Source organism: Chelon labrosus (genome assembly GCF_963514085.1).
Source record: "Chelon labrosus genome assembly, chromosome: 1".
NCBI classification, from domain to species: Eukaryota; Metazoa; Chordata; class Actinopteri; order Mugiliformes; family Mugilidae; genus Chelon; species Chelon labrosus.
This window is the reverse complement of record NC_140337.1, coordinates 35,341,876-35,369,850: the sequence shown is the minus strand read 5'-3', so window position 1 is coordinate 35,369,850 and position 27,975 is coordinate 35,341,876. Positions and strand designations below refer to the sequence as shown.

The following is a 27,975-nucleotide window of genomic DNA, read 5'->3' as shown; positions in this document are numbered from 1 at the left end:
TCAAACTGACTCTTCAGCCATCAGAGGAGACGTTACATCCTGGACCTGGACTCTGTCTGCAGAGGAGACACAAGACAGTTAGAGACAAAGACAGTTAGAGACAAAGACAGACAGAGACAAAGACAGTTAGAGACAAAGACAGACAGACAGACAGAAAGAAAGAAAGAAAGAAAAAAACAAACAAACAAACGTTTCACTCTGAGCTTCACTCTTTTCCATCTCATGATGTCTCTCTCCTTGTTGTAGACTATACAGGTGTATCCTCCACTGTCTCCATCTGTGGGGTATTTCAGGGTCAGACTGAGGTCTCCAGTTTTCAGCAGGTCTTCATTCATCTTCGTTCTGTTTCTGTAAATCTGGTCCTGGTCTTCAAGCTGGTCAGAGCCGTTCTGATACACATGGACCTTCCTGTAGTCTCTGTCCTTCCACTCCACTTTAGCGTCTTCATCCAGCTCTGTGGTTCTGAAGGGCAGCTGGACAGACTCCACCCCCTCCTCCACCTCCACCTGGGGGACTGAGAGGACAACAAATCCCATCATCAGCTGTAGAGACAGCAGCAGCAGCAGGTTTTCATGACTTTATTGAATGATTGTAGAGAAAGCTGAAGGACAGAAGCAGATGAGAGCAGAAGGAACAGGACAGAGATCTAGAAAGGTGTTGCAGATGATCAGAGTCTTGATGGTTGGTTGTTTGTGAGAGAGAGAAAGATTTGATTTTACAGAAATACTTCATTTCCATGAACACATGAGTCATCTTCCATAGAGATCATCATAGTAATAAATAAGACACACACAGATTGATCCAGTAAAAGTTCATCTTCCACAGTGTAAATAACGTTCTTATAACACCACTGTTGTTCAAACGTGTCCAAGTCTGCCATCATCTTCTAAAATCTGAACTCCAGCCAAAGTCTGGACCTGACATTACAAAGCCACACTGAAGTGTCCTCCTGGTCCACCCTGTCCTCCATTTAGTTCTTCCTGCTCACGTATATGGCTCATTCAGCCTCTCCTGACAGGAAGTTCAGTAGCTGCCACTTAATGTGCTTTGTCTTTTTGTAGCCTGCACCAAAGACGAAGCTGCTCTCAGAGAACTTTTCACCAACAACAGTTAAAAGATTCAAGAATTCAGTGAGTCTTCTCCACTCAGTGAAAAGATGGAAGACAGTCTCATTCAGCTTCTTGGTAACAGCAGGGTTAAGAACAGAGATAAAAGCCTTTGAAGCTAAATCATGGGGCCTTGATGAGGCCTCTGTCCCTTCCAGAGAGCCTCTGCCTCCAGAGCCCCAGGACCCTCTGAGCCACCCAGCAGAGAGCCCACGGCCCGGGCATCAGTAAAGTCTGGACCTGCTGCATCCACCAGCTGCTTCAGGCACAAGGTCTTAGTTTGGTGCAGCGCCCCCATCAGGCCAGGCGTGGCAGCGCTGCACACATCCAGCCTCGCCCCGTGGATCAGTGGCTCCTTCAACAACCAGTGCAGAGAGTTAGACTTTTCACTTTCTTTAAGGCTAAAAAGAGCCCAGGATCTAAAAACACCTGATAAAACGGAGGTAAAACCCTTACATTTAGAAAGTTAGAATCAGTTAAAAACAGAGCAGCATCCAGTCCCAGGTTATTCACACGTCTGAGAATACAACTAGCCACTTCTCTCCACACCAGGTCTGACGGACCTGTCAGGAACCTCTGGATGAACTGGAACCTGAATGTGGCTGTTCTACTGGCCAGGTGGACGAGGCCCCGTCCCCCCTCCTTCTACTGGCCAGGTGGACGAGGCCCTGCCCCCCCTCCTTCTACTGGCCAGGTGGACGAGGCCCTGTCCCCCCTCCTTCTACTGGCCAGGTGGACGAGGCCCTGTCCCCCCTCCTTCTACTGGCCAGGTGGACGAGGCCCTGTACCCCCTCCTCCCTGGATAACAACAGTACACTCTGTGGTACCCAGTGTAGACCATCCCAGATGAAACTGATCATTTTTGTTTGAATCTGGGCTAGTAAACCTGAGGGGGGGGGGGGGGTCCATACATGTCAGGCCATGCCAGAGCTGAGAGGCTACTCTACCTTTGTAAGACATCTGAGGAAGCATCCATTTCCATTTAGCCAGTCTACCCTCTATTTTATCTGTGACCCTCTCCCAGTTCTTCTGGACTATTATTTAGTTTCCTAAAAAGACACCAAGGTATTTAAAACCGTCTCTCTTCTAAACCAGGTTCTGGGGGAGAACTGGGAGACCGTCACGCCACTCACCGACTGCAAGAGCTTCACTTTTTTTCCAATTCACAGTCGCTGATGATAAAACATTCAAATCTTTTGTAATATTAGCTAAAATGTCTATTTCACGCTGGCTTTTTATAAAAACAATGACATCATCAGCATAAGCAGATAAAACCATGTTCTCTCTAAAACCAGGTCCAGTCAGGCCTTCAGTACTTGTGCGTATCCTGTGCAGCAGGGGTTCTAGGGAGAGTGCATAGAGCATACCAGACAGTGCACAGCCCTGTCGGATGCCTCTACACACTCTGAAAGGAGCACACAGACTACCACTGAACTTCAGCACACTCTCAATACCACTGTACAACACCCTGATCTTAGCAATGAAACCAGCGCTGAACCCAAACTTCTCCATAGTTTTCCAGAGGAAGCAGTGTTCAACGCGGTCAAAAGCCTTTTCCTGATCCAGAGAAATCAGACCAGAGTCTACACCCAATGAGCTGGAGACCTCCAAAACATCTGGAATTAGGTAGATATTATCTACCATGGACCTGCCGGGCACACAGTACGCCTGGTCCTGATGGACGACTTGATGGACAGCTGCTCTCAGCCTGTTGGCCAGGACTTTGGACAAGGTCTAGTAATCCATACAAAGCAGAGACACAGGGCTCCAGTTCTTAATGTCCTGCAGGTTTCCTTTCTTAGGCAGGAGAGTGATTATGTCTCTGTGGCAGGACAGTGGCAATGAACCTGAGGCCATGCTTTCATTAAAAACATCTAAAAGATCAGCTGATTAAATGTCCCAGAAGGCTTTATAAAACTCCACAGTCAGGCCATCGATGCCGGGAGCCCTCCACCCCTGCATGCTCTGCAGAGCGCCGTGAAGTTCCTGCAGCTGTAAAGGCCTCTCCAGCTGTGAGTTGGTCTCCTCAGAGACCTGAGGCAGCTCGCTGCAGAACTCTTGACACAGTGGCTCATCCTCTTCATATTGACTGGAGTACAAAGAGGAATAAAAACCAACAGCTCTCCTTCTGATCTGTCCAGGTTCTGTCAGTTCCTGCCCTGTGTCTGACAGGAGAGAGTGGATCACTGGATTCTTCTGTCCTTGTTTCTTCTCCAGACCAAAGAAGAAGCTGGACGGTGCATCCATCTCTGAGATGTTCTGTACTCTGGATCTCACCAGTCCACCATGTGCTTTTGTCTCCAGCAGGTAAAAAATATATTAGAATATTAAAATGTTGCTTCAAACAATAAAAACGGTCAAGTCTGGCTAAGGAGACCCTGTCTTCTCTAGAATGGGACCATGTGTACTGCCTGGAGTCATCCACCAGGCCATGAGAGTGAAGCAGCTGCCCCAGAGCATGCTGGGAGGCCGGATGAGGCTCTGCATGGTTACGCTCCAAAAACTCATTTTCAGTTCAAATCCCCTCCAAGAATAAAAAATCCTCCGAGCCACAGTCACTCAGTTTGTCACTAACTTGCTTCAGTAACATCCTCCTCTCTGCACCGTTGGTTGGAGCATAGATATTAATAAAATGGTCAAAAAGAGCCTTAGCTGAAAGACACCTCCCCTCTAGGACATGCTGGACCTCCAGAGAAGCTGGAGTGAAGTTCCTGGAGAACAGGAGACCCACTCCTCCACTGATTGCTGTGTGGTGACTAGAAACCACCTCCCCCTCCCATCCTCTGTTCCAGTCTACCTCATTGTTTGCATCACTGTGTGTTTCTTGTAGAAAAAGAACATCCATGTGTTTGATTCTAGCTGATTCATATCTAACAGCTCTCTTCTTAGCATCTCTGGCCCCATTTACATTCAGACTCCCCACTCTAAAAGAAGCCGTACAGACTGAGGAATAAAAGAACAAACAATAACTGAGGTCAAATGCAACAAAGAGACTTTTCCATCATCACTGCTGAAGTGTTGTCTCTTAACTTTAAGCTCTAGTTTCCTCAGCCTGAAGACTTCCTGATCAGTTAAAGCTGATTCTTCTCTGTTCCTCATGTGGAACCTGGCTGAGGTGTAAAAACCTTCCAGATCAGGAAAATAATCCTCCACTTTAACTCCTTTCATGTTCTTTGTTTCCTGGAGGAAGGACTTGACCATTGTGGCTGTGTGAGCCTTTCTTTCCTCAAGGTCATCTTCACCACTTACACCAACATCTTCCTCCTGTGAGTCCCTCCTCTCCCTCAACCTGTACACTGTCCTCACCAGCAGCGCCGTCCAGGCCGTCCTGCTGACCAGCACCATCCCGCCCTGACCCCACAGCTCCTCATCCTGGTTGTTCAGGATCATGTAGAGCTGTCTCCTGTGAGACACCACATGCTTCAACAATGGAGACTTACAGCCAGAGAGGATCTTTTTAAGAGGAGACACAACTTTTCCATGTCTAGATAACTCTCTGCTTAGGAACTCATCAGTGATAAAGGGGGGGACATTAGACAGAATGACCTTTGTTGTGGACAGCGTCAACGGTTGGACCGACACAAACATATCATTGACGGTGATACATTCATCAAAAAAGACAGAAAAAGTCAGAAATCACTCAGAGTCTCTGCTCACCACACTCACTACCAGCATGCACTGAGAGAGAGAGAGAGAGAGAGAGAGAGAGAGAGAGAGAGAGAGAGAGAGAGAGAGAGATTTTTTGATTTTTTAAAAAACCTTTATTAAAATTTTATTTACAGACAATCATTGTGCAACAATAAGTAACAACGTTCATCATTTCATGAGCAGAATCTACGTGAACACAGTATTAAAGATCAGAACGTCTCCAGACACAGAGCAGATCACATCATTATAGCACCACCTCTGGATGAAGTCAGTCATGTTATTTACTGCTTTAAAGAACCTAAAATCAATCCATACTCTGGTTTTCCCTAATGACATAAAAATAGGAAGTATTTCCTGCCCAGTTCTGTCCTCCACTTTATTTCTCCTGCTACAATAAATAGACATTTTTGCCACTCCTATCAAAAAGTTTAACAGTTCCCACTTCGAGGCATCAGACTTTTTAAAACCAGCTCCTATAATGAAAGCAGTTTTTGACCATGGCACATTAAAACAGTTAAAAACCATTTCTAAAGTGTTAAAAATGTCTTTGAGTCTGTTGCAGTCATAAAAACAGTGAATCACAGTCTCTGTTTGTCCACAGAAAGGACATTCGCTGGACACTGATGGATTGATCTTGGAGATAAAAGCATTGACTGCAACAGCTCCATGTAAAATCCTCCAATGTAAATCTGCAGATCTCTTGTTTAGAGGTGGTTTATATAAAACTTTCCATGCTGGTTTCACTCCTCTGTCCATTTCCAGTTTCTTCCTCCACACTGTGTCGTCTCGACCGGACAATTTACATCCATTTAATACTTTTACAAAGCAGTTGTACACTGCCTTCCCTTTAGCAGTGTACAACTCTAATGCACATGAGACTGAAGCGTCGTCCTCCTTCTGTGTGAAGCCCAGCTCAGGAAATGGGTCGTCCTCGTCAGGGGTTTCAACCCCATCCTTATACTCCTCTAGCATCTCCAGTTCTTCCTCTGTTAGCCTTCTTCTCCATATTTTTAAGAAGTTGCTGGTCTGTCGGATAGACTTCTGTCCCAGGTGTAGAGCCAGCGCTGGCGCTTCCCTCAGACCGGGTCCAGCTACATCCACTAGTTTTCTTAGTGTCAAGACTCCACAGGAACTCAGCATCCTGGACAGACCCGGTGTTGTGGAGTCCTCTATGTCCAGCCTGGCTCCTTTAATGAGAGGCTCTACTAGGAGCCAGTGAAGAGAACTTGTCTGTTCAATTTTTCCCCAGGGTAAAATACTCCATGTTTTAAAAAGTGCTTGATAAAAAGGAGGTATAAAAGACACATTTAAAACCTTTGGATCCATTAAAAACAGTGCTCTATCTAATCCCAGTCCTTCTGTCCTTTTTAAAACACAGCTCGCCATGTCTCTCCAGACCAGATCTTTTGGGCCTAAAAGGTATTTCTGTACAAACTGCAATCTGAATGCTGTTAGCCTGCTCTGTATGTGTACAAGACCATGTCCTCCTTCACATTTTGGTAAAAATAAAACACTCTGAGGCACCCAGTGCAACTTATCCCAGAAAAAATCAACGAGAACAGCTTGTAGTTTTGCTGTCAGACCTTTAGGTGGCTCTAAAACAGCTAGCCTGTGCCAGAGGGCCGACGCAACCAGGTTATTAACAATTAACACTCTGCCTCTAAAAGAAAGTTTTGGTTTTAACCAATTCCATTTATTTAATTTGGTTTTCATATTTTCTATAGCACCGTCCCAATTTTTCTGTACTGTGTTCTCATCTCCCAAATATACTCCAAGATATTTGAAACCATCTCTTTTCCATTTTAGTTTTCCTGGTAGACTCGGTAGTCCTCCCTTCCAGTTTCCAATTATCAGTGCTTCGCTTTTCTCCCAATTTACTTTTGCAGCTGATATCACACCAAAATTTTTAACAATCTTTTCTAGTTTACTAATCTCTTCCTGATTCTGAATAAAAATAATAAGATCATCAGCATATGCAGATAAAACATGTCTCTCATTAAAACCTTTTAAAAACAACCCTCCCATGGTGGCTCTTATTTTGCACAGCAAAGGTTCAATAGACAATGTGTATAACATGCCTGAGAGCGAGCAGCCCTGTCTCACCCCCCTACCCACTCTAAAGGGGGCACTTAGACCTCCATTAATCTTCAGTACACTTTCAATGTCTTGGTACAACACCTTGATCATAGCTATGAGACCAGGGCTGAGGCCAAACCTCTCTAGGATCTTCCAGAGGTAATGGTGCTCAACCCGGTCAAAAGCCTTTTCCTGGTCCAAAGAAATAAGACCAGTCTTGATGCCCAAAGACCCAGAGATGTCCAAAAGGTCCCGAATTAAAGAAACATTATCAATAATAGACCTACCAGGCACACAGTACGTCTGATCCCTCTGGATGATGAGATCCATTACCTCTTTTAATCTGTTGGCTAGCGCTTTGGACAAGATCTTATAATCAGAACAGAGGAGAGAGACGGGACGCCAGTTCTTTATCTCATGCAGATCTCCTTTCTTTGGCAGGAGAGTTATTACTGCCCTCCTGCAGCTCAGTGGTAGCAGCATGTCGTTGAAACTCTCGTTGAAAACAGTCAGGAGATCCTCACCCATCTCTCTCCAGAAGACCTTGTAAAACTCCACAGGTATCCCGTCGATCCCGGGGGCCTTTCCTCCCTCCATGCTCTGCAGGGCTGTGAAGAGTTCCTCCGGTGTTATTGGACTCCCCAGCTCAGCACTGACGTCCTCAGGAACCTGGGGAAGCCCTTCACTGAACGAACTAAACAGTTCTTCATCGTCTCTATATTCAGAGCTATACAACTCTGAATAAAATGCTGTAGCTCGTCTCCTGATGTCGTTTGAGTCTCTCAGTACCTGTCCTGAGGGAGAACGCAGAGCATGGATGAGTCGACTCTGTCCGTTCTTCTTCTCTAAACCAAAGAAATATTTGGTTGGCGCGTCCATCAGTGTGGTGCTCTGGTAACGTGAGCGAACCAGTGCTCCTTGGGCTTTAGTGCCCAGTAGGTCTCTAAGAGCTAACTTTTTAGACTTGAGGTCTTCAATATGACCTTGATTTCCAGTGGAATCTATTAAACATTGTAATTCCACAACTTCAGTCTCCAGGTCATTCATAGATCTGGTGATGTCCCGTGTGACATTGAATGTGTACTGTTGACAGAGCTGCTTTATTTCCACCTTCCCACAATCCCACCACTGCCTCAGAGATTTAAAATCAGATTTTCTGTTCTTAAAATAAGTCCAAAAGAATCTAAAAACATCTTTAAAATGGAAATCTTCCAACAGAGCAGTGTTAAAATGCCAATAAGCACTCCTGGACTTCAGATTAGAAATTAAAACATGGCTAGTAACTAAAAAGTGATCAGTAAAACCAACAGGCATCATTCTGCAGTCTTTAAAAACATTAAAATGATGTTTAAAACAATAAAACCGATCAAGTCTAGCTAGAGAAATGACATTATCTCTTGCGTGAGTCCATGTGTACTGTCTTTTGTCTCCATTTCTTCTTCTCCACACATCCACCATTTCATGTGTTTTCAGTACATTTTGTAAAGCAACCTGTGATGCAGCATGTGGTTCTGGATGGTTCCTGTCTAGTAAGTGGTTTTCTGTGCAGTTAAAATCTCCTCCCAAAAATAAAAAATCCTCAACATTGACTTTATCTAAAACTGAACTTAAAACCTTTAAAAATAAAACTCTATCAGGTCCTGCTGTCGGAGCATAAACATTTATAAAAACTACATTTAAAAGGTCCACCTTTCTTCTGACCACCAGTAGTCTGCCCTCCACCACCTGCTCCACCTCCATAGACATACCTGAGAGACTTTTAGAAAATAAGATAGCCACCCCCCCACTAGTGGAGGTCTTATGGCTCAGCACTGTGTCCCCCTCCCATTCTCTTTTCCAGTCAGACTCGTTGGAAATGTCACTATGAGTCTCCTGAACAAACATCACATCTGACTTTTTAAGTTTTATCAGCTCGTATAGCAGAGATCTTTTTTCAGCCTCTCTTGCTCCGTTTATATTTAAAGTGCAAAGTGCAAAGTGACTCATAATAAAAAATAATAAAAGTAGACAGAAGAGTTCTAATCTACTAGCTCTATTCATCATCATTATCATAATCAGGGATTAGTTCTTGTCTGATCTTCTGAACTATCTTCTTCATCCTGTATATGTCTTGGTCAGTTAACCCTCCTCTTCCTTTACTGCTCAGGTGCAGTCGATATGAGTTACAGAGCAGCTCCTTGTCTGAGAAATAATCCTCTATCTTCACCCCTTTCATATTTTTAGTTCTCTGTAGAAAATTTTTAATTTTGCCAGCGCTGTAAGCTCTCCTGTTTCCTCGACTCCCAACCACTTTTTCCTCAGTGTTACTATCACTGTCCATCTCCCAGTCCTCTGCAGACACCTCCCTGTTCACTGCTCCTTTCTAAGCTTGAGAGCTTCCACAACTGCTCTTGGTTTTTCTTTTTAACCGAGGAACCTTCATGTCCTCTTCATCTCCTTCCATCTCTACTTCACTTTCAAACAACATTTCACTCTTTCTATCCTCTTTGTTACCTTTTTGTTGTATTCCTCTCTGTCCATTAACTGTCTTCTCCTGATTCTCATCTGTTGTCTTACCTGTTCTACTTTGATTTCCTTCACTCACCTGGCTGTTCTGTTGAATCTCACTTGTCTCTTCCTGTCCTTTCTCACTCTTCTGACTGTCCTGTTGACTTCCTTCTGACTCCTTCTGTCCTCCCTCATTCACCTGGCTGTTTTGTTGACCCTCACTTGTGTCTACCTGTCCTCTCTCGCTTACCTGGCTATTCAGTTGACCCTCACCTGTCTCTACCTGTCCCCCCTCACTCACCTGGCTGTCCTGCTGTCCCTCACCTGCCTCCTCTCCTTCCACACTATCCTGATTGCCTTCAGGACTCTTGTCAGCTGTTTCAGTTCCTCCATTTTGTCTTGTTGTGGACGATGTCTCTGGACATGCTCTGATTAAATGTCCTTCCTTCCCACAGCTGAAACATTTCATGTTATCTGATGATACAAATATTACATAATCAAAGTCATCTACCCTGATTCTGAAAGCTAAATTCAGTTCTTCTTTCTTGTGAAGGATCATAAAGAGCTGTCTCCTGTGAGACACCACGTGCTTCAGAACAGGAGACTTACAGCCAGAGTGAACTTTTTTCATCTGTGATACTATCTTTCCATGCCGAGATAGTTCTCTGATTAATGTCTCGTCTCTTATGAATGGGGGAACATTAGACAGCATCACTTTTCTCGCTGGTGATGCGAGAGGTGAGACAGGAACGAACGTGTCCTTAATAATGATCCCGTTCTCCACCACCGTATCTGCTTTTTCCACGGTGTCCACAAAAATCACCACTGCACTATTCATTCTAGCAGCGGACTTCACGCTGTCATACCCGACAACTTTCCCCACTGCCAGACTGCAGTCCTCCACAGAACAAAGGAAAGCCGGCGCTACCTTGATGCCGTGCTTCCTGGTTAGTTTAACTAACTCCATGCTGACCAGCAAGATGCTGGCCAGCCACCAACAACACACACAAACCCCTAAAACCCTAAATATACACCACTGTGATACAAAAAAAAAATACACTAATATATATAACAATAACCTGAAAAGATTCAGATAATCGCTCGATACACTCTCCGCTCAGCGACCTCACTCCTTCCACTCAGAGAGAGAGAGAGAGAGAGAGAGAGAGAGAGAGAGAGAGAGAGAGAGAAAGGATGAATATAATAAAGAACAAATGAAAGAAAAGACAAAGAAAGAAATAAAGAGAAAAAAACAAACCTTTCACTCTGAACTTCACTTGTTTCTCCATCAGGATGTCTCCCTCCTTGTTGTAGACGGTGCAGGTGTAGGTCTTGGTGTCTCTCTCTGTGGGGTATTTCAGGGTCAGACTGAGGTCTCCAGTTTTCAGCAGGTCTTCATTCATCTTCGTTCTGTTTCTGTAAAACTGGTTCTGGTCTTCAAGCTGGTCAGAGCCGTTCTGATACACATGGACATTCCTATTCAACCAGCAACTGTCCTTCCACTCCACTTTAGTGTCTTCAGGCAGGTGAGCTGTGGTTTTGCAGGTCAGCTGGACAGACTCCACCCCTGAATCCACCTCCACCTGGGGGACTGAGAGGACAACAAACCCCATCATCAGCTGTAGAGACAGCAGCAGCAGCTCTGAGCACATTGAAGAGAAATATTTGGAGTGAAACATGTTTGACTGGTTCCAGTCTGAAATATGTCCCATTCTCCATTGAACAGAGACAGTGTTGTCTTTGGTGTCTGTCCAATCATGTGACATCAGTAACATGTTTACAACATTAATGTTCAGGAAGATAACCCCCCCCCCCGCCCCCCCACTTTACCACAGCTGGATCAGCTGCTGACTGATTACTGTAGGACTCATTAGAACATGGACATTATTTCTAAGGTCAGTCAGCTGATCAGTCTGTTAGAGAGTCATCAGTTCATCAGTTTACCTCTGACCTCTGACCTGTATCTACAGTACTGACCTCTGACCTCTGACCTGTATCTACAGTACTGACCTCTGACCTGTATCTACAGTACTGACCTCTGACCTGTATCTACAGTACTGACCTCTGACCTCTGACCTGTATCTACAGTACTGACCTCTGACCTCTGACCTGTATCTACAGTACTGACCTCTGACCTGTATCTACAGTACTGACCTCTGACCTGTATCTACAGTACTGACCTCTGACCTCTGACCTGTATCTACAGTACTGACCTCTGACCTGTATCTACAGTACTGACCTCTGACCTGTATCTACAGCTCTGACCTCTGACCTCTGACCTGTATCTACAGTACTGACCTCTGACCTCTGACCTGTATCTACAGTACTGACCTCTGACCTGTATCTACAGTACTGACCTCTGACCTCTGACCTGTATCTACAGTACTGACCTCTGACCTCTGACCTGTATCTACAGTACTGACCTCTGACATTGAGCTCCACTTGTTTCTTCATCAGGATGTTTCCCTCCTTGTTGTAGACGGTGCAGGTGTAGGTGTTTTTGTCTCCATCTCTGGGGTATTTCAGGGTCAGACTGAGGTCTCCAGTTTTCAGCAGGTCTTCATTCATCTTCGTTCTGTTTCTGTAAATCTGGTCCTGGTCTTCAAGCTGGTCAGAGCCGTTCTGATACACATGGACCTTCCTGTAGTAATTGTCCATCCACTCCACTTTAGTGTCTTCAGGCAGGCGAGCTGCGGTTTTGCAGATCAGCTGGACAGACTCCACCCCTGAATCCACCACCACCTGGTAGACTGAGAGGACAACAAATCCCATCATCAGCTGTAGAGACAGCAGCAGCAGCTCTGATGGTAACAGGACGTCTCTGTCCATCCTTGTCTATGTGTCTCATGTTGGTGGAGGACTCTCAGTGTAAGCGACCACCAGGAGGGGTTCTCATATCTGGTTTGATATGCTGTTTTCCTGGTGCTCCAGAAACGGTATAGGGGTTATTAGTGTCGTCGCACGCTTCTTTCTTTGTTACGCGCGCACGCCAAGTTTATCTGAGTTGCTGCCGGGTTTGGGGAAATCAAACGGATAATGGACATGGTATGTAACTTAAATGCGTTTGATGTATTTTGATGCGATCGTGTGTGTGTGTGTGTGTAAATGCAACTTTGATTGTGGTGTTTGTTTAGCCACTGCCAGAAGAGATGTGTGTGGAGCTGATACGTGTTGGATCAGAGAGTTTACGCCCTTGGTAGGCGAAGTGAGGTAAGTTTTTGTTTGTTTGTATGGGTTGATGGTTATGATGAATTGTTTTATGAATGAAATGTTGTTAAACTATGAATATGGATGAGGATCGGAAGTGTGTAGCGAGTTTATTGTGTAGTATGTTTTAATATTGACAATTATGTAATTGAATCTTTTCGTGCTTTTTAGTTTCACGGTGCCAAAGATAAATAAAAGGTCGTGCACCAGTCGAGCTCCAGCCTATGTGTCATAAATGCCGAGGGACCGTAACAGTGAAACTCAACGCTGATGGAGGCAGTGAGCCGCGACGCTGCATCGGAGCGACGCAAGTTTATTGCGCACGGGAGAAAGTGAAATTGGACATTGGACTGAGATCTTGAAACGGACAACATCACTCAGCAGTGGTTTCATCGGACTATGGCTACAGTGAGAAACTCTGGTTGAAGTGGGGTAAAGTCACTCACAGTCTGAACTGTTTCTGCCAGTAATCAATTTAATGGACACTTACGGTTTAAATGCTCAAAGCCCAATTAATTCATAAATGACTATTCGTGAATGTGTGATGGTTTCCTGGTTAAATGCTTGAATTTAGGTTTGACCAAATAATAAGGGCTGCAGCTAAGTTTAACAAAAGTGACCCTATAGGGAAACTAAAGCCTTTATAAGACGATTTTTGATGGTATATTTTATACAGGTTTTGGATATTATGGGACTGTTTATGAACTTTGATGTGCAAGAGGTGTAAATGCCTAACATAAGTGATGGTACAAAATATTTAAATATCAGTTAAAATCACAGCCTTTAAATTTGAGTTTTGTAAAACACTTAAAGGCCCCCTTTTGCTTATAAACAGTCAAAAAGGCAATATGTTAGCACCTGCTGAAGAAATAAATAGTACCCCAGGGGTTCAACAAACAAGGTCCAGCTCACGGGAGAGAACTTTGACACAAAAGGGCCAAGAGCTGCAAAATCAGGAAGCAAAGAAAAAGGAAAAGGCATTTGGCAAAGCCTATGAAATTTGGAAATTAACTGCCAAAGGCATAAGAGCTAAACTAAAGACTTTGTGCTCACCAGAGGACCTTGAAGAGATCCAAAGAGACATTAAGAATAAACATGATAAAGTGTGTCAACGTTATGAAGTGATTAAAGGTAACCGTATAATTTCTCCAGAGGTCGTAAAGAAAATTGATGCATGTAGCATCTTGTCGTCTGAGATTTCTGATATTGTAAATAAAAGAATGGAGACCATCAATGAAACCTTTAATGATCGTCTCGAAAAGGATAGATTGAGGATGCAGTTGAGCAAAAGGGAATATGGATCTGTTTTTGGAAGAAGTGACACTGAAACAGTTGTCTCACAGTTGTTCAATGGATGTGATGACCACGACAGCAATGGCTCCAGGTCCTCTAGTAATCGAGCCGATGCAGAGGCAGACCTGGCAGCAAAAGTGGAGCAGGCAAAGACCGCTCAAATGCTACAGGATCACCAAACAGAATTAAATAAAATGGAGACCGAGTGGAAGCTCGAAGAAACAAAAATGCTTGCAGAAATCAAACAAAGGGAGATTGAAACAAAATTAAAGCTGGAAGAAGGTAAATCAAGGTTAAAGCAGTTGCAAGTAGAGAGTGAAGTGAAGGTTGCAAAGGCCCGTGTCAAAGCATACAATAGTTTTGACATGTCTGGAAATTGTGTGGATGAGGACGGCAAAGTTGCTCTTGAAATCCCAGTTACAGAGTATAAACTTATGTTAAACCCACAAGCTACCCCCTTTGAAGCTCGACATGGGGCACCTCAGAGGTCAGCTCAGGAAGAGGCCATTATTTCTCAGGCCAGCTTGGCTCAAGCAATAACAAGCTCATTCACCTTAAGTCGCTTACCTGTTCCAGAACCAACAACTTTCACAGGCGACCCCTTAAAGTTCATCAATTGGAAGGTGTCCTTTAAAGCCTTGATTGACCAGAAGCCTCTTCCAGTAAGTGAGAAAATGTTTTATTTGAAAAGTTATCTGGCAGGAGATGCACGTAAGGCAGTGGATGGGTTTTTCTATCAGAACTCAGAGGATGCGTATCAGGGTGCTTGGGCTGTTTTGAATGACAGGTATGGCAGTCCATTCATTGTTCAAAGAGCCTTTAGAGAGAGATTGATAAATGGCCCAAAATAACAGCTAATGATCCCAAATCATTGAGAGAGTTTGCAGATTTCCTCCAAGGCTGCGCAGAAGCTATGCCCCATATTAAAGGTCTGTCAATTCTCAATGACTGTGAAGAAAATCACAAACTCCTGATGAAGCTGCCTGAGTGGATGGTGCGTAGATGGAGTCGGATTGTTGCTGAGGAGCTGGATCAATCTGGTAATTATCCCAGCTTTCTACATTTCACTGATTTTATGCAAAGAGAAGCCAGAATAGTGTGTAATCCCATCACCTCCCCCTTTTTGATTAATATGAAAACAACAGATGATACATTTCCCAGGAGAGCTAAAATATTGAACACACACACTCAGTTAGAAGACTCTGACTCAGTGACATGAGAAAGGCCGAAGCCACCTTGTTTATTTTGTAAAAATGAAGAGCATGGAGTTGCTAAATGTCCAACCTTTGCAGCAAAGCCAATGGATGAGAAAAGAGCCTTTGTATTTGAACATCATCTGTGCTTTGGATGCTTAAGGAAAGGCCATGCCAGTAAGGATTGTAGAAAGCGACACACCTGTAACACCTGTGGTTGGCGTCATCCCACCTGCTTGCATAAAGAAAACACAAGACCTGCCGCCTCAGGAGATCATGGTAATAATGAGGTCCATATAGCCATGTCTCATGCTTTGACTCAAAATGTCTCTGCTACATCCAGCATTGTTCCAGTCTTGGTGTCTTCAGCAACAGAGCCCCACAGAGAAATACTTACCTATGCTCTTCTCGAAACACAAAGTGACTCCACCTTGAGTTGAATGTAAGTACTCGTCCAATTCAACTTAAGTTGAGCACTATGACCTCTGTTAATACAAACATAACCAGCAAAATAGCCAGTGGTCTTCTAGTTCGTAGTCTTCAGGCTGAATCACACATACAAATTCAGGAGGCAGGCTTACACACGTAACTTCATCCCAGTTGACAAGTCTCATATTCCAACAAAATCTACAGCACTTCAGTGGCCGCACTTAAGCCATCTGGCCAACAAGATGGCACCACTGCAAGATTGTGAGGTGGGACTTCTCATCGGTTATGACTGTCTTTCAGCATTAGCCCCCCTAGAGGTCATTATCGGAGGTGAAAATGAACCCTTTGCCCAACGAACTGCTCTTGGATGGAGTATTATAGGTTCTGCTAACCCTCATCTGGACAGGCAGGGAAACCATAGTTTTGTGCATCGCGTTGCTGTGAAAGAGTTGCCTGCATCAGCTGTTACTGATGTTTTGAAAGTTTTGGAGTCAGACTTTAATGAGAGGAGCTATGAGGACAAGTTTGTGTCCCAAGATGATGTTTGCTTCATACAGCTTCTGAGTGATAATATAAAGCAGGAGGAAGATGGACATTATCAGATGCCCCTCCCCTTCAAAAATAACAGCCCCCCATCACTGCCAAATAATAAAAAACTTGCTACTGCTCGGCTTCAACACCTGAAAAGAAAGTTAATGGCCAATAAACAATATCATGAGCAGTATACTCTCGCCATGGAAGAAACAATAAGTAAAGGCGATGCAGAGCTCGCCCCTCCAGTGGCGGATGGCGAAACTGTCTGGTACATTCCCCACCACGGGGTGTTCCATCCAAGGAAGCCAGGCAAACTGAGAGTGGTTTTCGATTGTTCAGCAAAGTTTAATGGTATTTCTTTGAATGACACTTTGCTTACTGGCCCAGATTTAATTAATTCATTGGTGGGAGTTCTGTGTCGCTTCAGAAGAGAAAGGATTGCTGTGGTCTGCGATATTGAGAAAATGTTCCATCAATTCCATGTGTTTCCATCAGCCCGCAACTTTCTGAGGTTCCTTTGGTGGGAGGGTGGTAAACTGGGAAATGAACCACGAGAATATAGAATGACTGTTCACCTATTCGGGGCTGCCTCCTCACCGGGGTGTGCTAACTTCGGTCTTAAGTACCTAGCCCAGCAGTATAAGACCATCTCTCCCGCAGCCTCTGCTTTCATTGAAAAGGATTTCTACGTTGATGATGGGTTAACCAGTGTTCCAACTGTTCAAAAGGCCAAAGAATTAATTGTGGAAGCGCAGCAAAAGTGTAGACACGGAGGTTTAAAATTACACAAGTTCAATTCTAACCACAAAGATGTTCTCTCCTGTATTGCCCCTTCAGAAAGAGCAGAAACAACGGATTCTCTCAAGTTAAGTCCAGAGGTAGCGTCGGAAGGACATATACTTGGCATCCAGTGGTCAATGGTGAGTGACTCCTTTAGCTTTAACGTTAAAACAAAGGACCATCCTCCAACCCGTCGGGGTCTCTTGTCTGTTGTAGCCTCCCTGTATGATCCGCTTGGGTTTATGGCCCCCTTTACCCTAAGTGGAAAGCAGATTCTTCAGGAGCTGTGCCATAAAGGCATTGGATGGGACGATCCTGTTCCTGAGAAGTTACATTCACGGTGGGAGGAGTGGAAGAATGGCCTTCAAGAATTAAAGGATATCACCATTCCCCGATGTTACCATCCTGACAATTTTGGGAAGATCACAAACATTGAATTGCATTTGTTTTCAGATGCCAGTACTACCGGATATGGTTCTTGCTCTTATTTGAGGTACAAAAGCATTCAGAATGAGATCCATTGCAGTTTGGTTATGGCGAAGGCTTGGGTTGCACCTACAAAGACAATGAGCATACCACGATTGGAACTCTCAGCTGCAGTGACTTCAGCCAAAATGAGTGCCCTGTTAAAGGAAGAACTTCAGATGAAAATTGATAAGGTGTATTTCTGGACAGACTCTCAGGTGGTGTTGTCATACATAAATAATGAAGCACGCAGATTTCACGTGTTTGTTGCAAATAGGGTTCAACTCATCAGAGAAAAAACGGATCCAAATGACTGGCACTACATTGACACAACACAAAATCCTGCGGACCTCGCTTCCAGGGGTCTTCGTGCTGTAGATATTGCGTCATCAGGCTGGTTATCAGGTCCTAAATTTCTCTGGGAACAAGAGTTGCTCCCAATGCTAAAACCCTCTTCGGAGCTGTTGGTTGGTGACCCTGAGGTCAAATCTGTGCATGTGTTTTCAACTCAAGTCAGCCCCCAAATGGATGTTTTGAGGCGTCTGGAGAGGTTATCAACCTGGACCACACTTCTCAAGGTGGTCGCAAGGATTAAAAGACTTGGGGCAAGGCTTAAACATGACAACGTTGTAACCGTGGCAGAACGTAAAAGAGCAGCTGATGCAGTGTTAAAGTTAGTGCAACAGCAAACCTTCCCTGAGGAGCTAGGCGCCCTTCAAAAAAACCTCCAGGGAGCTAGTCTTTCAAGGTCAAGTCCTCTTTTTAAGCTCAACCCGTAGTTGGAGGGTGGTCTTCTGCGTGTTGGAGGGAGACTTAAAGGTTCAACTCTCAGTGTGGAACAAAGGCACCCTGTAATTCTCCCAAAGGATGGCCATGTCACCAAGCTGATTCTGTCCCACTTTCACAGTCATGTTTGTCATCAAGGGCGAAATCAAACCTTGATGGAGCTCAGAGCCCAGGGGTTTTGGATAATAGGTGGGAGTAAAACAATTGGAAGATTTGTGCATAAGTGTGTACAGTGTCGTAGACAAAGGAGACCTACTGAAGAGCAAAAAATGGCTGACCTCCCTGAGGAACGCTGTGAGATCTCAGCGCCGTTTACATTTTGTGGAATGGATTGTTTTGGCCCCTTTGCTGTCAAGAACGGCCGTAAGGTGATCAAGAGATATGGGCTAATCATTACATGTCTATCCTCCAGAGCAGTTCATGTGGAAATACTGGACGACTTGTCCACCGAGTCCTTTTTGAATGCCTTGAGGTGCTTCATAAGTTTGCGAGGAGCTGTTTCCCAGCTTCGCTGTGACCAAGGCACAAATTTTGTTGGAGCCAGTAACGAGCTCAAAGAAGCCCTTAAACAATGTGACAGCGAAGCACTCAAGGCTTTCCTGGCTGACAAGCAGTGTGAGTTTGTGTTCAATGCTCCCTCAGCTAGTCATGCAGGTGGAGTCTGGGAGCGTCAGATACGAACCATTCAAAGTGTACTTAACGCCACCATTGCACAGTGTCCTGGAAGACTCGATGACGCATCGCTTCGAACTTTGTTCTATGAGGCAATGTCGATTGTGAACAGTCGTCCTCTCAGCGTGGATGGTATCAACGACCCAAGGTCGCTAGAGCCTATTACTCCAAATCATCTTATTTTAATGAAGGCCAAGGTTGCTCTACCACCTCCCGGAAACTTTGTGAAGGCAGATTTGTATGCAGCAAAGCGATGGCGAAGAGTCCAGTACTTGGCGGAGCAATTCTGGAGCAGATGGAGAAGAGAGTGTGGGTGGGTGTGTGTCTCTGTGTATCTCTGTGTTTTTACGGGGTGGGAGGGTTGGGTTTTGTTCTTAGTGTTTTTAGCCTGTGTTTTGTCTTTGCTGATTTTAGCCTCTGTGAGGCACTTTGTATTGCTTTTAGTATGAAAAGTGCCATACAAATAAAATTTGATTTGATTTGATTTGATGAATGCCGAGGGACCGTAACACTCAGTGTTCAGTTTGGAACAAGTCTCCTCCACAGGACACATGTTACCATCAGCATTATGGGTAGTGTAGTAGTAGAGACTCACCTGACATGAAGTAGTGTCGGAAATGAAACAAAAGACCCCCAACGACACCAAGAACAACCAGGAGAACCAGGAGAACCAGGAGAACTGTAGGCCAGAGTGGAGGTGGTTCTGTGGAGAAACACAAAGAACAACATGACCTCTGACCTCTGACCTGTATCTACAGTACTGACCTCTGACCTCTGACCTGTATCTACAGTACTGACCTCTGACCTCTGACTTATAGCTACAGTACTGACCTCTGACCTCTGACCTGTATCTACAGTACTGACATCTGACCTGTATCTACAGCTCTGACCTCTGACCTCTGACCTGTATCTACAGCTCTGACCTCTGACCTCTGACCTGTATCTACAGTACTGACCTCTGACCTCTGACCTGTATCTACAGTACTGACCTCTGACCTCTGACTTATAGCTACAGTACTGACCTCTGACCTCTGACCTGTATCTACAGTACTGACCTCTGACCTCTGACCTGTATCTACAGTACTGACCTCTGACCTCTGACCTGTATCTACAGCTCTGACCTCTGACCTCTGACCTGTATCTACAGTACTGACTTCCACTGACAGTAGAATAAAATAATAAAGGACTCAGCCTCTTATTATTCATGAGATGTGTGTTGACAGTGTGAGACTGAAGGAGTCTGACTCAGGCTAAAAGCCTTACAGATGGTAACCCTACAAATGTCCACTGTGTGTGATCATACAGTATACTACTGTTTACAGTGGTAGTGTTTATTGCTGACCTTTGACCTGCAGCTCTACGGCTGCCAGTCTCCGTTCGTTTCCAAACGCTCTGATGGAGCAGATGTAGGTTGCGTTGTCAGAGAGGCGGGGTTTCCTCAGATTCAGGCTGAAGTCTCCAGTTGTCAGAGCGTCAGTCTTCATGGATGTTCGGTCTCTGTAAAGCTGGTTTTGGTTTTTCAGTTCATCACCTGTCCTCTGACGCTGGTGGACGGTTGAAGGACTGAGGTCATAGCAGATCCACTCCACTGTGGGACGCAGAGGAACAGAAGAGTCTTGACAGGGCAAGAGGACTGACTCCACCCCCTCCACCACCTCCACAGTCAGGGTATGCTGGGAAACTGAGAGAGACAGAAACATGAATCAGCTGGTTTAATAATAACTGTCACATGGAGGAACTGAAGCAGCCTAACATGTTTAATACATGGTCCAGAGTTCCTGGTAGATTTAGTTAAATATCTGCAGATTGTTCTTCAGCTCAGGGGCAACGTTCTGATATGTGACCAGACTGAACCAGAACTCTTCATCAGCTCCTGATCACCACTTTGATTTTCTACTGGAAAGACCAGAAACTGTTTGGCCTTGAGTCTTTGTTTTCCTGTGAAACCACATGTTGAGGTTTGTTTCTGACCTTTGACCTGTAGAAGTACGTCTGTCACTCTCCGTTCTCGTCTTCCATCACTGATGGAGCAGGTGTAGCTGCCGCTGTCAGAGAGGTGGGGTTTTGTCAGAGTGAGGCTGAAGTCTCCAGTGTCTAGAGCATCAGGCGTCATCGATGTCCTCCCCCTGTAAACCTGGTTCTGACCTTCAACTTCATCTGTTTCTCCTCGTTTGTGGACAGATTTGGGACTGAGATCGTTCCTGGTCCAAATCACTGTGGGGTCCTCAGGAAAATAATCCAAGTAGTGGCAGGGTAGCAGGACAGACTCCGCCCCCTCATTCACCTGCACCACACCTGCCAGGGCATGCTGGGAAACTGAGAGGACACACAAAGAGAAACACAAATCAGCTGCATGCTGTGGGTTTGACTTGACACATGACTGACTGTAGGTCACATTATCTGCAGGGACCAGAGAAACCAGTTGAACTATCAGTCAGTCAATGAAAAACTACATTTCATTCACAGACTGAAGTCAAAGAACAGATCATTGAATGTGTTTTGACAGTTTTCATAGATTTGTCTGAAAAACTTCCTCTCTTGCTCAAAGTAATGAGTAATGACATTTGTAAGATTGTGTTGATCAGGTCTGTCCTCTACTCCAGTCCTGGAACAGTTTAGAGTTCAGTCAAGCAGAAGATGATTTTTAGCTCTAACTGATGAATGAACTCATGGTGCACCATCTCTCAGGACTGATCTCTGCACTACACTCCATCAGTAAAAGGCCTCCTCTGGTCCTGATACTAACACAGAGACACATCTCTTCTTTAACAGCACCAATCTAAACCACAAACTGTCTCAACGTCCAAACTAGAACTCCAACCGTGTTATTCATGTCAAGTATTCAGAGATGGCTTCTTGCTTTCACAGATTTACAAGTCTGGAACACTAGGAAGCTAACATGCAGCAAACACAGAGAGAACATCTACTGATTGGAGCAAGATGTTACTGAGAAACATCCTTCATGTTCATGGTCTGCTTGTCCATAAGGTCCAGGGGGGCTGGGTCCAAAGTCAATGCTCTGTTCTCTTGTCTTCTTTCTAGCATTTCTAGCACTCAGCTTAGGAAACATGGCCTCATTCTACAGATGTTTGTCTTTCTGTCCACTCCAGGACACCGTAGCTCACTGTGTTTGTGTTTGATAGTTAACCTCTGACCTGGTTCCAGTTCACAATGTCAGGAACAGAAGACTGGACCGACTGTTCTCTGATCATCTGATACATCCAGACATGTGATAGTCAACGTTCTGTCCTCTGTGCTGCTCAGAAAGCTTTGGATCATTTGTGTTGATTCCAGTGAGAACCCATTTGAAGACTGACCTGTTGTTAATGTGTGAATGTTCAGACTTTTGTGTAGAGACAGAAATAAACAGGACAGAGGCTGTGAAGTCCAGACCAGGACATTCAGTTTGTTCCAGTCACTGAAAACCTGTCCCACATTCACCACTGGAAACATCAGGATAGATAGGGTGAATGAAAACAGCTGCTGTTTAATAAGGTTAACATTTCTTAACCTTTAATATGTCTCTGTTGCTTGTTCTCAGTAATGTGGCATCTGGATGAGGAAACTAGTCGTCAACATCCCCCCATGAAGAAGTCACTAGCTGACAGTTTGACTTTCAAACACATTGACATTTGTAAATGTTTGTGTCCAACAGTGAAGTCCTGACCTGCAGCCAGATCATCAAGCAGTCGTTAGCTCTGAGCTCACCTTCAATCTGTTTGATTCTTTCTTTCTTGATGTGATTTTACATTTACAGCAGTGATTAGAAACAGTCCACGTGAACAGAACATCAGACTCTGCTTCTGGACGTGTCCCTCACAGACAAACTAAGAACTAATCAAAGTTGAAACAGGTCATCACTGACTTTCTTTAAAGAGACAGACGTGAGAGAAATGATGTCAGACTGAAGTGAGAATCAGATCCAGGAAGAAGATATCTTACCGTGAACGAGGATCACAAACACCACCACCGTCTTCATCTTCCTGTCAGACTAAGGCTCACAGCAGCTGATCATCTACTGACTCTCTGACAACACTTCTCTGCAGCCACGTTTGTGAAGACAGTGTCAGCTTTCCTCTGACAGGTGAAGAGAGGGAGGGGCCAGGTGTGTCTCTCTCTACATTCAGCTTCACTCTGATAAAGACGTTCAGTTTCCTCATACTTTCACACCTGTTGATAGAAAAGTTAACATGTTCTCTGATTCTTATATGACAATATTCACTTGACCACAGAGACGTCTACACCCACTTATGAGTCACGTGCACAGGAGTATAAATATAGATGTCACTGACAGATAGACAGAGCTCACTGTGTTATAGGCTAGGCTAATGTCACTGTGTCCTCTCCTTGCTGCAAGGAAAAGATCCTTAAGGCAACCTCGTCTGGAGTCTGTCTCGTCTCTTCTCTCTAGTGCTGGTAATCTTGAAGATTCATCTGACATCTGTTCATCCAGTTTGTGTCAGGTGCAGCAGTCTGACTCTGAAAGTAAACTAAACTAAATCTAAGGGTTTATTTTCACTGTCTCTTAGAAGAAGTAAGTAAAAGAGTAAAAGAAGTTTCAAACTTGGTCATGACTTGGAATGAAGTTGTCTAAAAATATGTAACACAGAATGATGGGATCATTTTACACATTATGTTTTCTAAGCAGTTAAAAGAGACGGTGAGCAGTAAACAGGAAGACAAGATGAAGGATCAACTAAAGAGCATTAGAGGAAATAACAGAGAGGAAGCTGATGTAGTAAAATGATGACTACTAATGTTGGAGCTGCTGTAGAACGTTCACACACCACACAGGACATTTATCACACTGAGACCTGATAAAACTCACCTCACATTATTAACACAGATTAATAATCTATGAATGGATGAGGAGAAGGCAGACTGCTCTGTTTGAATCAGTGACCTATCAGCCAATCACAAAATAGGATTTCTGTTGCCAGGTGAAATAGTAGCACCGTAACCACGCCTTCCACAAATGCAGGCGAATGCTGCGATTGCGCACACACGTCAAAGAAGAACTGGAGCTGGAGACATCAGGTAATTGTTTCACTTCATCACTTGGGGCTATGCAGAATATTTGCTCTATGGATCATTTTACTTTATTTAAACAGCTTTGTACAGTTCCGGTTAGATGGGGCTATTTAAGAAGGTTTAACTGAATTGAATTTCTGTTTAACTGTGTGTAAGTTATCCCCAAAGAATAACGGCCAATGTTGCTTCTTGTTGACGCTCTTTATTTAAGTGCTGTAACACAACAGGAAGAATAACATTAACAGTTCACATCTGCGTTCAGTCCCTTCTTTCATTCTTTCTCTGTCATTCTATAAGTCACCCGAGCCTGATCACGTCCCCCAGGCTCCGCTGGAACAGTCTCTCTGACAGGTGAATCTGGATGTGAGCACAGGGGTGATGATGGTTGTTCAGTCGCCTGCGTGCTCTCTGTCTCGTCTGGCTGTTGAACAGGAAGGAAGGTTGGGCGCAGGTGGCGCCTGTTCCTCTGCAGTGTTGCACGGTCCGTCTGGATCAGGTAGGACCTTGGTGTTGTGTGTGGTTGTTGGACTGTCCCTGCTGTCCCCCATTTTGAGTCTCCGTCAAGTTTCACCACTACTCTCTCCCCTTTTCTGAGAGGTGGGAGTGCTCTGACACCGTGGCACCTGTTGTAAGTGCGTCTGTAGTTCTCCTTCGCCTTGGCGTCAGCTTTACGCACGTTTTGTGAAGTCAGGCCACTTTGGGGCGAGGACTTTGTCAACGGTGGGCACAGTTGTCTTAATCTGACAGCCCAACATGAGCTGTGCAGGGCTGGCACCCGTGGCTTGTAGTGGTGTGGCTCTGTAGCTCATAAGAGCCAGGAACGGGTCGGCCTGTTGAAGAATCTTTTTCACCATCTGAACTGCCCTCTCAGCCTCACCGTTGGACTGAGGGTAGTAAGGGCTGGAGGTGATGTGTTTAAAGTCATAAGCCACAGAAAAGCTGTGAAACTCCTTAATAGAAAACTGTCGTCCATTGTCTGTGTGTAGCTCATCTGGACACCCCCACCTGGCGAAGATGTTCTTCAGTCGCGCACAGGTGGTCCCACTGGTCATGTCGGGTAAGTGTGCTATTTCCAAATAGCGAGAGAAATAGTCAATGACAATCAGGTAGTTTCTCTTTTCATACTCACAGATGTCGGCTCCGACCTTCTGCCATGGCCTTTGAGGTAGCAGTGTTGTCATCAGAGGCTCCTTCCTCTGTGTCGGTCTGGTTTGCATGCATTCAGGGCACTTTGTCACCAGTTCTTGGATCTCCTTCTCTAGTCCAGGTCACCACACACTCATTTGTGCCCTCTCACGACACTTAGTGATGCCCTGGTGCCCATCATGCAAACGGTGGAGTAAGTCACCTCTCATACTGTGTGCGATAAAAATTCGATCTCCATACAACAGAAGTCCCTTTGAGGTTGACAGGCTGTTACCCCATTGGTGGTATGCTTTGGCCTGTACTGGGATGCTGCCCACATGCTTTGGCCACCCATGTGTCACAGTTTACTCACCACCTGCAGGTCATGGTCAGTGCTCGTCTCTTGTTTGATCCGCTCCAGCTTGGAGGGCGACACTGGCCATGCTGCGTGAGCTGCATCCTCGAACAGGCGTTGACACCTCAGGGGAACCATGTCAAGGTCTTTGTTGTTGATAAGTGGGGCTGATCAGTGGGGCACTGTGAAGCTGTCTAATCCGTACAGGTAGGTGGAGAATCTCTCACAGGCCCAGACGACCGCCAAACACACTTACTCTATCTGCGTGTAGCGCCGTTCTGCATCAGTCAATGTTCTGGAGCAAAAAGCTACTGGTTTCAGTCCCTCGACATGGCGCTATAGCAGCATGCCACCCAGCCTGAAGCTACTTGCATCTGCGCTCACTATTGTGGGTTTGTTTACATCATAGAATGCAAGTGTGGGTGCTGTGGAGATGAGTTGTTTCACCTTGTTGAAAGCATCGACCTGTGCTGCGTCCCAGGTCCATACCACGTCAGTTTTCAGCAGGTCGTTGAGGGGTTTTATCACTTCTGACAGGTTAGGCAGGTATCTACCCAAATAATGAACCATACCCAGGAACCTCCGGAGGCCTGGCATGTCATCTGGTGGCTGTAGCTCTGTGATGGCACTTACTTTTGAGGGGTCGGGGCGGATGCCCTCTTCATTGATGAGGTGCCCCAGGTAGTTCAGCTGCTTTTGGCGCAGGTGGCACTTTCTGTCATTGAGCTTCAAGCCTGCACTCTCCAGGATCTGCAGGACATTCTGGAGTCTCTCTTCGTGCTCTTTCTCATCCCTGCCGTGGACGAGAATATCATCCATGTACACCTCAACCCTTTCCTGGCCTCTGAACAGCATCGACATCTGGCTGTTTCCTTCTCCAGCAGGATTTGCCAGAAGCCACTAGCCTCATCGAGCAGGGAGAACACTCTGGACTCTGCCAGCCTTGGCAGTATGTCATCTATAGTAGGTAAGACATACCTCTCCCTTTTAACTGCCATGTTCAGTTTAGTTAAGTCAACACAGATTCTCACATCAGCTGTTTGTTTGGGGACTGGGACCATCGGGGCGCACCACTCCGTTGGTTCTGTTACTTCCTCAATGACACCACACTTCACCATTCTCTCCAGTTCAGCTTTAACTTTGGGGAGCATGGGTGCGGATATTCTCCTCGCAGTGTTCACGCTGTACGGTACAGCATCGTCTCGCAGGCATATTTTAACAGGCTTTATCTTCAAGAGGCCCACATCTGTATCAAACGTGCTTTGGACTTTGTCCACTCTTTTCACCAGTCCCATGGCCACTGCGACAGCTCGGCCTAAGAGGTTTCTGCAGCTGTTTGTTTTGACCACATACATGATGAACTTGTATTGCCAGCCTTTGTACTTTGTTAAAACCGTGAACTGTCCTAGACCATCAAGTTTTCCCCCTGGGCTGTCAAAGTCCATGTCATCGCTTGCTAACTGGGGCAGGTGTTTGAGCTTGTGGTAAGTTTCATCTGATATCACACTGGTATCAGCGCCCGTATCAATCTTGAAGGTCACAGGAGTGTCTCTGATGGCTAGTTTAACAGTCCATGGTGTATTAGTGTCTGCAATGTAGGTGTACTTTGTTTTGATCTCACCTAGAAAATGTCTGCCACTGTGGTCAGCCTCCTGCCCCACTGTGGTTACCTCGTTCACTCTGGCGGAGCGACACACAACAGCGAAGTGTCCAGTCTTATGGTAGTTTCTGCACTGAGCATTTCTGGCTGCACAGGCTGCATGTTTGGGGTGATTCTTGCCGCACCTGAAGCACTTGCCCCTGTCGCCGCAGTGTCCTGGGCTCGCAGCGTGGAAACTGCCCTTCCTCTGTACTGTGGGGTAGGAGCTGCGCATGCATGTGTTTTCGCGCCACTTCACTGAGGTAGCAAGCATTGGTTGAGCTGGCTCTAACCTGCTGGCTTATTTTCCCCTTTTACCCGCTGTAGTTTTTCTGATAACTCCTTGTCCACAATCCCGATGACCAGCCTATCCCGAATATTCTCTATTTTCGCTGGACCGAACTGGCAGGTCTCAGCTTGCTCGTAGAGGGTGCGAATATATACCTCCGCCGATTCACCGTGCTTCTCCGCTCTGAGATAAAAACGAGCCATTTCGTGGATAACGTTCACTTTAGGTATGAAGTAGGTGTTTAATTTTTCCAACACAGCTCTGGTCGAGTAAAGTCCAGCTTCTCTGGAGGATTAAACTTTGCCATGATCCATGTCCGAGTCGCTTTACTTCTGACACCATGTGTAAGTTATCTCCAAAGAATAACGGGCAATGTTGCTTCTTGTTGACGCTCTTTATTTCTCGCCTCCGTGTCACACACCAGCAGTAACTTGAGAGACTGGAGACGGAGCTACTTTCACTACCATTATCAGTACACATGAACTCAGATCAGTGCGCGCATACACAAAACAGTCCCCTGGATACCACACTCATATGACAAACTGTTAACATGTAAATGTACACACGTATGCTGTCTGCATGTTCAGACTGAACCTCCTAGAAACACAGGAGACAATGACCAGTGCTGTTCAAGGGGACACTTATGGACAAATGTCTTTTTTCTACTTTTTGGTTTTTGTCCTGAAGGACAAAACAAGTTGAAAACTTGAGAGCCCTGATTCTAGATCCAGTCAGACTCTACGTTGTCTCCTGAACATGTCAGAGCTAAAGACGCTTTGGTTTCAACTCACCAGCAGAGACAGACAGGACGACGCTCAGTAAAGTCATGCAGAGAGAGACGCAGATGTTCCAGCAGCCAT

The 27,975-nt window shown here is 45.2% G+C and overlaps 1 pseudogene across 1 annotated transcript; it reads right to left on the bottom strand.

The window, feature by feature from the left end:
• On the bottom strand, positions 1-27,975 carry LOC311487971 (butyrophilin-like protein 2; annotated as a pseudogene). The gene is made up of 7 exons: positions 27,907-27,975; positions 20,648-20,992; positions 20,019-20,357; positions 19,272-19,379; positions 11,732-12,067; positions 191-514; positions 1-56 (listed from the first exon to the last, which is right to left on the bottom strand). The product of its transcript is annotated as a butyrophilin-like protein 2 (transcript).